We start from the raw sequence: 16,725 nt of genomic DNA on the forward strand, positions 1-16,725 counted from the left end.
AAGAATGAAAGTGCCTTTTAAAGCTCTTGGTCCTCTTGCATATAAAACCTTTACAGAGCCACAGAAAATGATGTATTTTGATTCTGTAATGCTGTCTGTGAGAATTTTAAATAAAGCCTATTTTAGTAACCAGTCCAAAGTAGAAGTGAGTATAATATCTCCCAGTGCTCTCATTAAGCAGTCTGCTTACAGAATGAGAATCAGAATCTGGTTTAATATCACTGGCACAGGTTGTGAAATTGTTGTTTTATGGCAGCACTACAGTACAATACATAATAATAAACACTATAAATAACAATAAGAATTTATAAAAACAGAAAATTAAATTAAATAAGTAGTGCAAAAAGAGAGGAAAAAATACTAAGGTAATGTTCACGGGTTCATTGTCCATTCAGAAATCTGATGGCGGAGGGAAGAAACTTTCTGAAATTCTGAGTGTGTGCCTTCAGGCTCCTTTACTTTTTTATTGGTAGCAATGAGAAGAGGGCATGTCCTGGGTGATGGGGTCCTTAATAACGATGCCGCCTTTTTGAGGCATCGCCTTTTGAGTGTGTCCTAGATCCTTGGAGAGGCTAGTACCCGTAACGGAGCTGGCTGAGTATACAGCTCTCTGCAGCTTTTCCCAATCCTGTGCAGTGGCCCCTCTAAACTAGACGCTGATGCAACCGGTTAGAAATTAGCCTGTAGAAGTTAGCTTGTGAGTTGGTTATTAATGTGATCTATCAATGGTGGGCACTGGACAAATATGTGAACATGTCTTGTTTATGAATCTGATCAGAATATCACTTCAACAAACTTTTGTACTTGTTCATGGAAAATCAAAGCATGAGAAGCCTTTCTTGGTGAAATTAAATCTTCCAAAGGAAAATATTTAAGCAAATAGGTTTTGTTGATCAGCAGTTGCTGGAATTGGTGGAAATAGTTTAATTGTTAAGTATTTAAGTGCCTGTTTCTAAATATTGGATATATTCGGAGCAATATCTCATTCTGGCTAGTTTTGATTTCAGTAAACGCGCTTTTAGTGGGTAGCATAAGGCAGTAGGTAGTATGGAGACACAGGATGATGGAATCTGCAGCATAAAACAACCTGCTGAAGGAAATCAGTGGTCAAGCGGTATCTGTGGAGGCAAAGCTAAGGTCATTTGGACAAAGAGTGTAGAGGGAAGATAGCCAGTATAAAGAAATGAGTGGGTAAGGGTGCAACAGGTTGTTAGATGATAGCCGAAACTTGGTGAGGTGGGGGTGTTGGGCAGATGGAGCCAAATGGGGAAGGGTGAGTTTTGAAGCAGAGACTGGTAGGTAATAGGTTGAAGGGACCCTAGACTGTTTCAAGGCTTCTGCGGTTTAGTATTCTGAGTGCTACTTGCTTCTGTTACGTCGTTTGCATGATTTGTTCTTTTTTTTTACGTTTTCGGTGTTTGATGTTTTCTATGAATGGGCTCCATAGTGTTTCTTTGTTTCAGGGCTGTACATTGCATACATACTTTCAATAAATATACTTTGAATCTTTGAATCGTTTGAAGCAGATGAGAACAGAAATTGGGCAGGGGAGGGAAAAGGTAGAAACGGTGGCTGGAAGGTGATAATGATGATGATAGATGGACCGAGGCCGGTCAGGGAGCAGTAAGGAAAAGGGGAGCAAGGGAAAAGAAACACAGGAGGATAGGTGTTTGAGTGTTGAGCAGACGATACCAGGTCTGGTAATGGGACAGAAGGAGGAATGAAAGCATAGTACCTAAAGGCTGGAGGAGTATTCCTGGGAAGTAATGAAAAGGACCAGATTGGCGATGAGCATAGATTTCAGCTGTTCAATTCTGATTAAGTAGCAGCCCAGGAGCTGGAAACAAACAAGAAGGCTGGTGCTATGTGTTCACAGTCCATATGATTAGTATCACCGTAAGACTAAAGATTCAATCACCATGAAGATCATGTATGAAAACCCAAGCTGATTTTGAAACAGAGTGAGGCATATTACTCAGGGTCAGATCCTGATTCCAGATTCATTCCATAAGACCTTAAGATATAAAACAGAATTAGGCCATTCGCCCCATCGAGTCTGCTCCGCCATTCAATCATGGCTAATTTATTTTTGCTCTCAACCCCATTCTCCTGCCTTCTCCCACTAACCTTTAACACCCTTAGTAATCAAGAACACATCAACCTCCACCTTAAATGTAGCTAATGACTTAGCCTCCATAGCCATATGTGGCAACGAATTCAACAGATTCACTACCCTCTGGCTAAAGAAATTCCTCCCAATCTCTGTTCCAAAAAGGCATCCTTCTATTCTAAGGGTATATCCTCTGGTCCTGGTCTCTTACCAATAATGGAAACATCCTTTCCACATCCACTCTATATAGGCCTTTTAACATTTAGTAGGTTTCAATGAGAGACTTTAGTCTTCTAAACTCCAGTGAGTACAACCCCAGAGCCATTAAACACACTTTATTTCTTAACCCTTTCATTCCCAGGATTATTTGCATAGAACTCCTCTGCACTCTCCAATTCCCAAGCATCTTTTCTTAGATATGGGGTCCAAGTGTGGTCTGACCTATGCCTTATTCAGCCTCAGCATTGCATCCTTGTTTTTATATTCTAGTCCTCTCAAAATTTGCTTTCCTTACCTCTAAGTCAACCTGCGTTAACCTTATTTTGAAACTAGTCTACAGCTTTATCCCTTCCACCAAAGTGCATGACCATATACAGTGCTTCCTCACATTATATTGTATCTGCCATTTCTTTGCACATCCTCCTAATCTGCCTGTCCATCTGCCCCTTTTTGCATCTTTATATTCTGTAAATTTGGCCCTAAAGCTATCAATTCCATCATCCAGATAATTGACATATAACATGTAAAGAAACTGTCCCAACACTGACCTCTGTGGAACACAACTAGACACTAGTGGTGACTCAGAAAAGGCCCCCTTTATTCCCACACTAGATTCTGTACATCCAGGGTCAGCATGACTTGGGTCCGGCCAAACCCCTGAGGTTGGGGTGTCTTGTCCGCCTGAACCCCGGTCTGTGTGAATCCTGTGTAATTACAGCCACCATGCCATTGACTGTTGGCAAGAAATAGCAGACCGTAGACTGCATACAGTTATAAAGAAAATATATTTATGAATGGTAACTTAACCAAACATTTACTAAAGGAAAGGAATGAATAAAAAGGCCCATCCTAATGAAGCAGCCAAATGAGCACTCAAGTTGGAGCTCATCTTGAGGTTGTCTTTAACTCGTGCGCTGGAACCTTGGTCTACATGTGAGCACACACCACCTTCTGAATATCGCTCAAAACCCAGCTCAAACGAATACTCTCTCCCATGTGAGTATTGGTCCTTCCTCCTTGAAGCCATTCATCTGCTCAAAGCACCTTGTGCAAAAGGGATGACACCCCCAGCCGTCTTCCCTCCTGTCTTCTCCCAGCTCCTACCAAAAAGACCTTGACTCACACCAATGTCCCTCACAATAAACCACTCCACCCAGCATTCTCTAGAACTTTCTCCCAATTCCACCATGCTGATTGGCTGTCACAACATTCCTAAGTTGACCAACAAAGCCCCTTATCTTGGCTGAAACCGGAACGGGCTGAAAGCAGAAAGACTGATCTTACAGAACTGCTAAAATGGAATGCCTACAGCTTAGCAGTAAAAATCGGGTGTTACAATGATTTGTTACCAGAAAATAGTTCCGTATGAACAATAGTGCATGATAGTGAGGTTTGTTGCTTGGTCATCAGATTTTTTTGCCAATAGGAAATCTTATTGTTTGTAGGGTTGTTCACCAAGCCAGGAGGTTAGGTCACAAACGTTTCATCACCAGTTGAGGGGACATCATGAGTGCACAACTGAGTGTTGTTTCTGCCGAGTGCTTGCGTTAATATTGGTCCGACGTGTTGTTCTGATTGATTGCCTATTGCGCTGGCTATTAGTCTCTGCAGGATCCCGGCCAACTGGATCACTGAGTGATCTCCACTGGCCTGTATCCCTGGTTATTGGTTGTTGTGAACATTGGTTCGTCTGATGTCCATGGCTCACCCCTTGGCCCCAATCCCTAAGACGCATAGGTTCATAAATTGTGTCCAGTTCAACGTGCTTGTTAATAGTCTTCCATTGAGAACCATGCATCTCAGCATTCTCTTGATTTCTTGTTTTGTGCCTCTGCCGGGACTTTAGTAGTTTCCCAGACAAACTTGTGACCTTCTTGGTCTTCATGTGTTGAGTTGAGTGACAAAGGATGGCGAGCCGATGCTCATGCAAACTAGTGGATAGTTTTCTCCTTGTCTGTCCTGCATAATGTTTTGGGCAGTCTCCACATTGGATTGATATGTTACATTTGTTCTCTCCCATGTGGGCTGTTGGGTTTTTGTGTCTCGAGACTAGCGTTCTGATGATTGTCTGGGTTTGTGTGTACCATTACTCCATGTGGTTGGAACAGTCTTGCTGCCATTTCAGAAATAGTCTTGATGTAACAAAACATACAGTGAAATATGTTGTTTCCATCCAATTCAATCAGTAAAGGTTTTTTGTGCTGGGCAGCGCACAAGTGGCACCATGCTTCCAGCACCAACGTAGCATGCACACAGCTCACTAACCTTACATCTTTGTAATGTAGGAGGAAACCGGAACACCCAGAGGACACTCATGCAATCACGAGGGGAATGGACAAACTCCTTACAGGCAGCGGCGGGAGTTGATCCATGCTCGGTGATGACTGGCGCTGTAAACCATTACACTACCATAATGCCCCTAGCTGAAATAACAACGGGGAATACTAGAAATGCTTAGCAGGTCAGGCAGCTTTGGAGAAAAGATAAACGGAGTTAATGTTTCAGGTTGAAAAACCTTTGTCCGTTTTTAAACAGGTTAACTGACTTGAGTGTTTCCAGCATTTTCTCTTTTTATAACTTGCTTTTACACAACACAGAAGGAATTCAGTGCAAACTTTGGAAATTAACCTCGGAAATCGAAATGATGTTGGAGATCTTTTAGACTTGGTTTTGTTTCACACAATTGCCGGGAGAGCTAGCATGAGATGGCGTCCTGCAGAATGTCCCATACCATGCAGCTTGACTGCTTTCAGAAGCTGTGCCTGTGATGTTACATTGTTCCTTTCATGTCGACATGCATCTGATGCATATGTACAGGAAAATCGGCGCAATAAATGTGAGCGCTCAGGCAATTAGATCACTTTGTCAGCTGCGTGGATCATCCATTAATTAAACCTCCTGCTGAAAGCTGCAGATTTTACTGGAATTATAATTTTTTATCTCTTTTTACCTGCCAGCTGGTCTTCTTGTCGTGTCAACCCCTGCAGATAATTTATATCAGCTTTTACATTACATAAGCCTTCTTTCCAACACACTCTAGAGTTTCATCCACTCTGAGTGTATTACGTTAATTCCTTTCATGGAACCAAGCCACCGCTATCCAGATAGCCTTCAATTCCTAAATTGAATTGAATATATCTTGCAATTCCTGAATGTCAGTACTGCAATAATATGAAAGTAAGCCAAGAGGTCAGTTTGAACAACAGGGTACATTTTTTGCATATCATTTATCTATTTACTTGACAGTAAATATGTAGAAAAGATTGAGTTTAAAAATTATTGTTGTTTTATGCATTAAATGCACTAGGCAGCAACTACTTGCCAAGTGTTATCCTTTTGAAGGCTTGCAGTTGTTGTTCCTTACCACGCCTGAGCTGCATTGCACACCCTCATTAATTATCAAGCAGATAGTTGTGTCAACAGCATTTCATCACATCTCTGGCTCAGCCTAACAGATATTTCCTTTGTCCTCGCCGTCACTTCCTTGTCCTCTCTGAAAATGAAACCTAAGGTGTTTGCTCCCTTTTCCAGCTCTGACAAAGGAGCTTTGACCCTGAAATAGTTACGGTCCCTGTTTTCCGTAGATGCTGCCAAACCTGCTGAGTGTCTAGTATTTTCTGTTCACATTTCAGATTTCCATCATCTGCGGCTTTTTGTTTATTCAGGTAAATCATTTCCTATCCAGAAAAGTTAAATTTTAAGAGGGAAGCCTCTAAGACTAAACTGGAGTAATGAAGCAAAATGGTGATCAACTTTCTTTAAGGTTTGAGGACAATGAATCTGGAGCCACTGATGGGATTTTACAGTTTTAGGTTGCTGCATGTCAGACAGTTACATATCAGATTGACACAATGAATGTATCGAGATAGAATTGAATGTGAACTCATATTGATACATTCATTGTGTCAATCTGATATGTAGCAAGAATTGGTGTGCATATGTACCATTGACAGTAGTCACTGTCACCTTTAATGCTTCTGAACCTAATTCGGTAGCATCCCTGCTGAACATTATAATTTATTAAGGTTTTTAGATCAACCTCAGACTAAGTGAAGCATTTTAAAAAGACTTCTGGAAGTATTCTAGGAGGAGGTTCACAAGGGTGATTCCAGGAATGAAGGGGTTAACACATGAGGAGTGTTTGGTAGCTATGGTGCTGTATCACTGGAATTCAGAAGAATTTGTGGGCACCTCATTAAAACCTACGGAATGTAGAAAGGACTAGAAAGGGTGGATGTGGAGAGGATGTTTCCTCTGGTGGGTGTTCCAGAACTAGAGGGCACAGCCTCAAAACTGAGCAGTGTCCTTTTAGAACAGAGGTAAGAAGGAATTTTTTTAACCAAAGAATGGTTAATCTGTGGATCAGGGGTCTGCTATGATGGAATGGCAGAGCAGACTCGATGGGCTGAATGGCCCAATTCTGCTCCTGTCTTATGGCCTAAGACCAGTATCAGCCATAGGCCCATTGAGCTGGATGAGAATGAATTAAGGAATGGTTAACTGATCTTCCCACCATAGTTTTGCCTTATTTAAATATAAAAGTGTATCCACAGATTATATGCAAAAGTTATTTTAGTTATGTGGGAAATAGCTGCAATTGTGAAACAATAACACAATGGCTTGGAAATGTGGTTCAAAATTTAAAAAAAAACAAATATTGGAAATTTTAAATAAAAACTCAAAATGCTGGAAATACACAGCAGATTAGGCAGCATCTATAATAATAGAAGACGTTATTGTACCTGCTGTAACCACTTCCTCTAGCAGCTTGTTCTGCACGGATACCACCCTTTGTGTAAATAAAGTTGTCCCTCGAGTTCCCATTCTATCTCCCCCTCTCACCTGAAACCTATGCATTCAGCTTGTCAGGGACCCACATGATTTTACACACCTCTGTAAGATCACCTGGCTGTCTTTTGCACTCCAAGGAATAAAATACTAGCCTGTCCAGTCTTTCCCTATAACTCAGTCCCTCAAGTCCTGGCAAAATCTTCATAAATCTTTTCTGCATTCTTCTGAGATTCCATCATGTATGGTTGAAAATTCTGAGCTCCCTCTAGAGTACCGTTCTCCACATAATAATAAATAAGCAGTAAGTATCAAGAACATTAGATGAAGAGTCCTTGAAAGTGAGTCCCTGAGATACATTTTCTTGCAGGCATACTTAACAAATCTTCATAATAACCATAACAGATTTAATGCAAGGCTGCACAGCTAGGGCATCATTCAACCAGAGTGCAGAAGACAACAAACTGTGCAAATACAAAAACAAGAAATAACAATAATAAATAAATAAGCAATAAATATTGAGAACATGAATGAAGAGTCCTTGAAAGTGAGTCCATTATTTGTGGGGACATTTCAATGATGGGGCAAGTGAAGTTATTCTCTTTGGTTCAGGAACAGTTATTACTTTTTAGCCATCAAAGATCCCTATTGATGGTTGAGGGCTAATATTTGTTCCTGAACCTGGTGGTGTGAGTCCTGAGGCTCCTGCATCTTCCTCCTGGTGGTAGCAGTGAGAGGAGAGCATGCCCTGGGTGCTAGGTTGTGGGAACATTTCTGTGATGGGGCAAGTGAAGTTGGAGGCAGAGTTAATGAAATTGATGAGCTCAGCACTTGTGCAGGAAATGGCAGCAAGCAATGCATTCACCAGTGTAGCAGAGGAAAAGTCAGGGAGTGTTACCAGGACAGGTTTGGAACATGGACTGATGCACATAGCTGACAAAAAGGCAGGCATAGTTAAGGCACAAGGTTGTGCCCATGTCTACACCTTTTCAGAGAAAGTGGGAAGAGCCAAAAGAGAAATTGTTGAGGGTAGGGACTAGTTCCACCACACTGAGGAGGGTTATAGTAGAGGGGAACCAGTTAGGTCCATAATCAAGAAAGAAGTCCTTCCTGATGGGGTATGGGAATGTAATTTCACCACTAAATGATGCAGTGCTATATTAAGGTTTTTGTGATAATGTGTGAACCCTGCACCTACGCCTCAGGAAATATTAAATGTAACTACATTTCCATTTCCTATTGGGTGCCATAATCTTATATTCTGGTTCACTGCCATGGAAATAAGAAGTAAAATTATTACAATTATATTTATTTTGTAATTAACATGTCTACTGGCAGTCTTTACCCAGAAACCTGCAAAAACAGTACATTTCCTGTTCTTTATAATAATTGTTGCATTCCAACATGTTTTCATTACATTTTTCCACCAGAGGAGAGTAGTTGGATATGAAAATTAAACACAACATTTGGATTACACCTCGATGTTTTCCCAGTTTTTAATTAGCATAGTATGATTGTTGAGTAATTCCCCAAAGCACATGTATTTTTAAAACATTACTGAATGCATAAAACACAACCAGGTACCAACCAGATATACAAGTAAGGAAGGTGCACAGAGGTGTTATAAAATAAAGGGAATCTGTCCAACATATACATGTCTAGATAAACGTTTGACATCTCTTGATAGGCAAACATCATATTTTGTTTGAGAAATAGTTAGCACCTAGTTCTTACACTGATAACACAGAAACGGGGTATTTGGCTATTGTGCCTATTCCCCAACATATTCAAATTTATACAGTACTGTGCAAAAATCTTGGGCATATATAAACTTATATATAGTCAAGGTTTCTTAGACTTTTGCACAGTACCATATCTACTAAATGTTTACAAATATGAACAAAAACCTAAGGTTCTCAGATATAGAAACATAGAAAACCGACAGCACAATACAGGCCCTTCGGCCCGCAAAGTTCTGCCGAACAGGTCCCTACCTTAGAAATTGCTAGGGTTACCCATTGCCCTCTATTTTTCTAAGCTCCATGTACCTATCCAAAAGTCTCTTAAAAGACCCTATCATATCCGCCTCCACCACCATTGCCGGCAGCCCATTCCACTCACTCTGCTTAAAAAAATTTACCCCTGACATCTCCTCTGTACCTACTCCCAAGCACCTTAAACCTGTGCCCTCTTGTGGCAGCCATTTCAGCCCTGGGAAAAAGCCTCTGACTATCCACATGATAAAAACAAAGGAGCTGGTTGTGGATTACAGGAGGAATGGAGACAGGCTAACTCCTATTGACATCAATGGATCTGGGATTGAGAGGGTGAACAGCTTTAAGTCCCTCGGCATCCACATCACCGAGGACCTCACGTGGTCTGTACATACAAGCTGTGGGGTAAAAAAAGGCACAACAGTGCCTCTTTCACCTCAGACTGTTGAAGAAGTTTGGTATGTGCACCCAAATTCTAAGAACTTTCTACAGGGGCACAATTCAGAGCATTCTGACTGACTGCATCACTGCCTGGTACACCCCTCAGTTGCAGGACTCTGCAGAGAGTGGTGCGGACAACCCAGCGCATCTGTACATGTGAATGTTTCACCATTCAGGACATTTACAAAGACGGGTGTGCAAAAAGGGCCCAAAGGATCATTGGAGCCCCGAGTCACCCCAACCACAAACTGTTCCAACTGCTACCATCTGGGAAACGGTACAGCAGCGTAAAAGTCAGGACCAACAGGCTGTGGGACAGCTTCTTCCACCAGGCCGTCAGACTGCTTAATTCATGCTACACAACTGTATTTCTATGTTACATTAACTATCCTGTTGTACATAATATTTATTATAAATTACTATAATTGCGCATTGCACATTTAGACAGAGAAGCAACGTAAAGATTTTTACTCCTCGTGTATCTGAAGGATGTAAGTAATAAAGTCAGTTCCATTCAATATTGCTGTTTCAAGGGCAGATAAAGAGAGGAAGAAGATGGATATCTTTCCACTGTGTGCTTCAAATCAATTCAAAATTAACCCAGGAGGAAGTGCTATAAAAAAGCAAGGAGGATCTCGTACTTTACAGCATTCAGTGCAAAAGTCAAAGCCACCTTAGATATATGTCTAAGACATTTGCACAGTACTATATATTCCAAGAGATTTTCCAGTTTCTAATATCACTTTAATAGGCATTAGCTTCTGTAGGTTCCAAGGCATCTTCAAGGAGTGGTGTCTCAACAAGGCAGTGTTCATTATTAAGAAACCCCACTTCCCAGGATATGCCCTCTTCTCATTGTTACCATTGGGAAAGAGACACAGAAGCCTGAAGGCATACATTTAGCAATTCAGGAACAGCTTCTTCCCCTCTGCCATCCAATTTTTGAATGGACATTGAAACTATGAACACTGCCTGACTTTGTTTTTATTTCTGTTTCTGCACTACTTGTTTAATTTAATTATGTTAGATCTGTATAATACTTACTACAATTTCTCTCTATTATTATGTATTGCATTATACTGTGGCTGCAAAGTTTCACAACATATGCCAGTGATATTAAACCTGATTCTGATGTGCATAAAATGTTCTTGAGATATGTATTTCAACCACCTTCTGTGGGTTCAGTACAGTTCAGGGCAGCCTAGTTCCCATTACACACAGTGGGAAGTGGGCAAGATGTATAAATGAGATAGCAACTGTATGAATATCAAACCTGAAATAATGCCTTCAGATATCCTTCAGAAAGGTTGAAAATAGAAATCGTTACTTTTGCAAAAGCATGAGACAAGGGTTCAAAGAGGTAAGCAACCTCTTAAAATTGCAGTTTCTCCCTTTGCAGATGGTTTGGAATACTGCATTGTTTTGGTTTACCTCAGACAGTGCATTTTGGAATTCAGTTCCATTTTAATGACTGCACCTTATCTCAATGTAATTTAGAGTGCAAAACAATCTTAAAATATACTTTGGCAAAGGTACAAATGAGTAATGCAGGGCTGGAGACCAGAAGAATTGAATCAAATGTTTATCTTATTTCAGTTTACTTATCTCAGACCAACTTGAAACCAGTATCATGATAAACATCTGCATGAACATTGAGGTGGGAACATTGTTAATGCACTTCAAATGAAGAAAGCTGCAAAATTATGAATTGGAAATCAATAAACTGCATTTGCAAATGAAAATAAAAAGTGCTGGGATTACTCCACAATATTACCTCTCGTTCCCAGCAGATGATGCCTAACCTGCCGAGGATCCGTGGCATTTTGTTTTTATTATAAATAAATCATAAATATTGCTTGCATCATTTAAAAACTAAGCGATGAGGCAACCTGAAGCACGGTGCTGTTAAGCGTTGCAACATAATGAGTAAAAATAAAAGTTTACAGCGAGTGTCACTGCAGCTTTTTACAATGGGTGCCATGGTAACTTTGCAGTTAGCAGGACACTATTACAGCTCGGGCATTCTGGAGTTCGGAGTTCACTTCCAGCGTCGTCTGTAGGGAGTTTGTACGCTCTCCTTGTACGCATGTGGGTTTCTCCAGTCTCTCCTGTTTCCTCCCCTGGCCCAATGATACAGCAATTAGTAGGCTAACTGGTCATTGTAAATTGAGTTGTGATTAAGCTAGGATTAAATAAGTGGTTTGCTGGATGGTGCGGCACATTGGGCCAGAAGACCTGTTCCGCACTGTGGTTGGCATCCTTCTGTCTTGAAGGACAGTGGGTGATAATCATCATCATCACAAGCCTGGGTGGAAGGAATGGAGATCCTGAGATGCCCAGTTGTAGAGATTCCCCCCCCCCCCCACCCCCCGGCCTCACTAGTGTAGTCCAAAGAAAAGCTTCTGTTCCGCTCTGTATCTCTAAATAAACAAATAATCAGAATAGAAAAGACCTGTTGGAATGGTTTTCTGGGCGCAGACAAGTTGATAAAGCTGTTAAATGGTCTAACATTTCCAGGATTTTACTGCAGTCATTTGTGACTGCACTGAAGCAAATTGTGTCAAAATCCCAGGCAACTAAAACTCGCTTGTCAATGTGCATTTTGTATCAGAGAACACATATTTAAGATTATTTATGATAATAAATAACAAAAGGAGCTTTTTAAGTGGAAAAGAACATTTATAGCCATGTTATGTGTTTAATGGTTTGGTTTTCATTACTGAAGCAGTACGTTTGGAGAAGGAGACATAATGATTGCCTTAGTGTTGACATAAATCTGAAATTATAAGGTTCATATGCACCTAGTTCCAATCCTCCTAAATTGCATATGTTTCAAATATCTTTGAGTAAATGTCATATGTTTCAACACTCTCCGTTTTCAATCTCTGATCTTTGCTTTATTATGTGAAAGAGAATATTGCATATTTATAGCTTAATTAGTTCGCTTCATACTCATATGAATAGGACTAGCTAATAAAGCATCCTTTTAAATGTATCACTGTAACTGTGCAGAACCAAAAAACCAAACTAATACAGTGAAGTATTTATGTTAATTATTGCCATAGCGTAAATTTCAATTCCTAATCTGATGTGTTTTTAAAATCAGAAACTCATTAGTATGAGCTTGAACATCTACTTCATATTTTTTTGACATGTGGAACTTTAATGACCTAAAGCATGGATAACTTCAATCACCGCTACTCTGAATTCTGCAACCTACAGTCTCACTTTCAGGGACAATTTCCCTTTAAATGCCTGCAAGAAAATAAATTTCAAGGTAGTATGTATAACATACACATGCACTGATAAACAATTTACTTTGAACTTTGAACTCAGTTGAGTAAAAGGTTAAGACAGTGTTGGATCCATCTCATCTGACCTAATTTTGAACTTTGAAATTTACTGCAGCTCCTTTATGTACATATTTGCAGCCTCTCTGTTTCAATTAATGTGACTGAAGCAAAATAGAGAAACCCACTAAGCCGTACACATAAGGGAAATTTTGTGAAATTACATGAAACCTTGCTTGGGTCTGTTACGTATCCCGTAACTGGATAACTTACCAGCAAAGATAGAGAGGTCCGTTGAAGTCTGATGTCACTATTTTCAAACGTTTTTATTGATAAAGGAACACAAAAGTAGGGTTAATACAAACATTCAGATAGTGCACATCGTCAACACTCAATCTAAAGCGCGGGTATAGTAATAATCATCATTAAGAAGTGAGCTCTGCTGGTGTCTAGGGGTTAATAGATTGTCCGTTGGAAATATAAAAGTCACTCAAAGTCTGCAGGCCTCAGCCCTTTAAAAATCGCTGGGTTTTCCGTGGGGCGACCGAGAGAGAGAGATTGGGGGAGAAGAGAAAGAACTTGCCGAGTCTCAATGAATCTTCCGTGAAATCGGGGGAGCGTTGGTTTCCTGTCCCCGATGTTAGTTAAAAGCGGTTTTCTGTGATTCCAGCCACAAATTCCAATCCCGGAATCTAACGCACGTGGCTTCCTTCAGAATGGCTTCCCGCTGCTGCGGGATCACTCGCTCGTGTCTTCTGGGTGCGTCTGAGGGGCTGTCCCCCTGAGACTCTCCTTTATACTTCCTCACGGGGTCGCAGGTGTCAATCAGGTTGGGATGATGCAATCTCTCTCTCTCTCAACCAGCCCACCTTGCCCAAGGGCTTTTCACGTGGTCTCCATGAGACAATAGTTGCTGGCATCTTATTCTGTATCCCTGGTGGGACGTGCAATTTTTCACGTTTCTCTCTCTCTCACTTCCTGGGTCTACTGACCCCCCCCCCCCTCAACGGGTGCTCTTGCGATTCTCACAATGGAGGGTGCTGGGATCATAACACCTCCCCTCTTAAAAAAAAACGTTTTACCAGCGGTTAAAACGGAGTGGTCCACAGTCTTACAGGAGTTTTGGATCTAACACAATACACAAGTTTTTCTTTTCACAAAATACTACTGTTATACATTCAAGTCAGTATCTAAATAGTTAACGATTACTGTGTCCCTTTCTTTCATATCTTAACATTGCGAACCGTACATCAGACTTCAATTCAATAACCACCTATTTAATTTTTTTTCTAAGCAACAAAACTAAGGAGGTGTGACCTTAGCTTAGGTGCATTTACAAAAGTTTACGTGAATACTAATCGTTTCAGTCGTTTAACTTAACCGGCAGGTCTCCAAAGGGCTGTCTTTATTATTCACAGGCTTTGGCGCAAACCCGTTCAACCTGCCTGGCTGTCTAACAATGGTGTCTCCATTAACCGTCGCCTCTTTTCCGGCGAGCCCCCCCGTGGGGAACTTGAGTAGTTTTGCGTGGTGAACTCCCGCCCACCCCGCTCATCAGGGTTATTTTAGCAACACCATGCCCCAGACTTAGACCATTTCCACCCAACTCTTTGATTTTACCCAGGTGGCTGGCCCTTTTATCAGTCCCCTTCAGGCTATTGGTGTTTGATTCGAACTCTTCGCTCAAGTAGCATGTCGAAGGCGGCCTCTTCACACCCCATCCTGGCATAACAATAGAGTGGGGGGGCCCCGCTATTCCCAGGCTCACTCTGTGAGCGATCTGCCAGGTTTAAGATTTCTTCCTTCGATTTGGAAACTACAGACTTTTCGTTTCCTTTGCCAACAATCCTCACCCCCCCCCCCATTCTTAAATTCTGCATTAACTTTGAACACTCCTTCGAGTACAGACGCCGGGGAACTCACACTTTCCCCGGTTACCAAGGTTAACCCTTTTCCCACTGAACCGAGTCCATCTGACCCACAAGGACGGCCGCCCCGTTCCACTGAATCAGATACCTCAGACTTCTTCTGAGCTCCGTTACCAGGTTCAGCACCACGTGCATCCCCATCTCGGACACACTCAAACGGGACATTGGCCTCTTCCAGGCTTTCAACACCCGTACCTTTTTCAAATTCTAACTCCCCCCGATCCTCCCAGTTACTCTCTGGGCAGCTCCCACCCGGGGAAGGCGCAACCCTGCGAGCTGAAACAACCTCCTCGGTCTTTTCAGCAGACTCCTTCGAGGCAAGGGTACCCTTTCCATCTAGGACTGCCCTCACCTCATTATCGGGAACACCTTTAGAACTCTCAAGTTCTTCAAACAACTCTGCCAAACCAGACAGATCATCCATGTCCAACTCTGGACCTTTTAACAGCTTTATCTGTTTCTCATCTTTATCTCCTATCTTTAGGACCTCTCCCTTCGCTAAGGGCAGATCTATCTCCTCTCCCTTACCCCCTTTCACCTTACTACTCTTCGTCTTACCACCCTCGAAACCCTCATGGCACAGGGTCGGCAAAGTCATCTCGGCCAAATCAAAACTGGCCAGATTTAAACTGCTCTCGTTCACAGCTCTCTCTCTCGACAGGCTGCGAGTGACCGCGCCGGCGAGATGGTCCTTGGGCGGTAGGGACGGGGCCACCGTACTCGCCGGTCGCCAGCATGGCTGACCAAGCCTTACCCCCTGCTAAGTCGTTTCCCAGCAGCATGTCCACGTCAGCTCTCGGGAATTCTGAGGGCACCCCTATTTCAACTGATCCATACACCAGCTCACAATCCAGAATGACCTTATATAAGGGCACCATTTCTATCCGTTTATTTATTCCTTCCACCTTTACCATGCCCGTTTCCCGACCAAATTCTAGTACCTTACGGCTAACCAGGGATAATTCAGAGCCCGTATCCCTCCAGATTCGTACGGAAACTGGTGTGTCTCCCTCCGTCGCAGACACGGTTCCATGTGACAGACAACTCCCAGAGCCCTCTCGTACTCTGTCTACCCTCGGCTCTCTGGTCGATTTGCTGATTACCACGGCACACCCGATAGGGACTGTGGCTTTCCCTCTTCCTATCTCCTTTCTCGGAGCAAAGCATCGAGATGCAATGTGCCCCTCCTTTCCACAATTAAAATAGGTCAAACCCGGAAACCTCTGGCCGTCTTGCCTTTCCCCCTCAACCTTACCGTTAGCTCCCGGTGGGACCTCTGCCTCACTCGTCGGACTTTCTCAATCGTTCCCACGGTCTCTCTGGGGACCTTTATTCGAGGGAGTCTTTGTCTTGTGGGTTAGGGCATATTCGTCCGCCAACCTGGCAAATCCTGAAATGGACTTATCCGGCCTCTCATTCAAATACACCCGGAACTCCTCCGGAACACAACTTTTGAATTCCTCAATCAAAAATAACTCCCTGAGATGCCCATAATCCTCGCCCTCTCTTTCCATGGTGCACCAACGGTCCAAGAGCACCCCCTTCTCATGGGCTAGTTTGGTATACGTTTGATTCCACCCCTTCCTTAAATTTCTAAACTTTTGTCTATAGGCCTCAGGTAACAATTCGTAAGTCCGGAGAATGACCTTTTTTACCTCATCATAATTCTCCACTCCTCCCTCCCCCAGGGACAAAGCCGCATATGCTCGTTGGGCTTTTCCCTTTAACACACTTTGTAACAACGCCACCCATTGCTCTTTTGGCCACTTCTGATTTACTGCCACCTTTTCAAAAAGCAAGAAATAGCTATCGACATCTGCCTCCTCGAACAGGGGCACCAATCTCAACTCCCTACTAGCGTTAAACCGCTCTGCTTGGTCTAACCCTTGATCTCTTCGCTCATTCTTCCTCTTCTCAATTTCCCAGTCATGTTGCCTCTGTTTCTCTTCTGCTTC

At 42.3% G+C, this 16,725-nt stretch overlaps 1 protein-coding gene across 1 annotated transcript in view; it reads left to right on the forward strand.

Annotated features, from left to right (window-relative positions):
* The window catches only part of LOC132399870 (disks large-associated protein 1-like), a 582,904-nt gene that overhangs the window by 366,446 nt on the left and 199,733 nt on the right, over nt 1–16,725 (forward strand). The window lies entirely within an intron of this gene.

This window comes from Hypanus sabinus, chromosome 9 (genome assembly GCF_030144855.1).
Source record: "Hypanus sabinus isolate sHypSab1 chromosome 9, sHypSab1.hap1, whole genome shotgun sequence".
Taxonomy (NCBI): domain Eukaryota; kingdom Metazoa; phylum Chordata; class Chondrichthyes; order Myliobatiformes; family Dasyatidae; genus Hypanus; species Hypanus sabinus.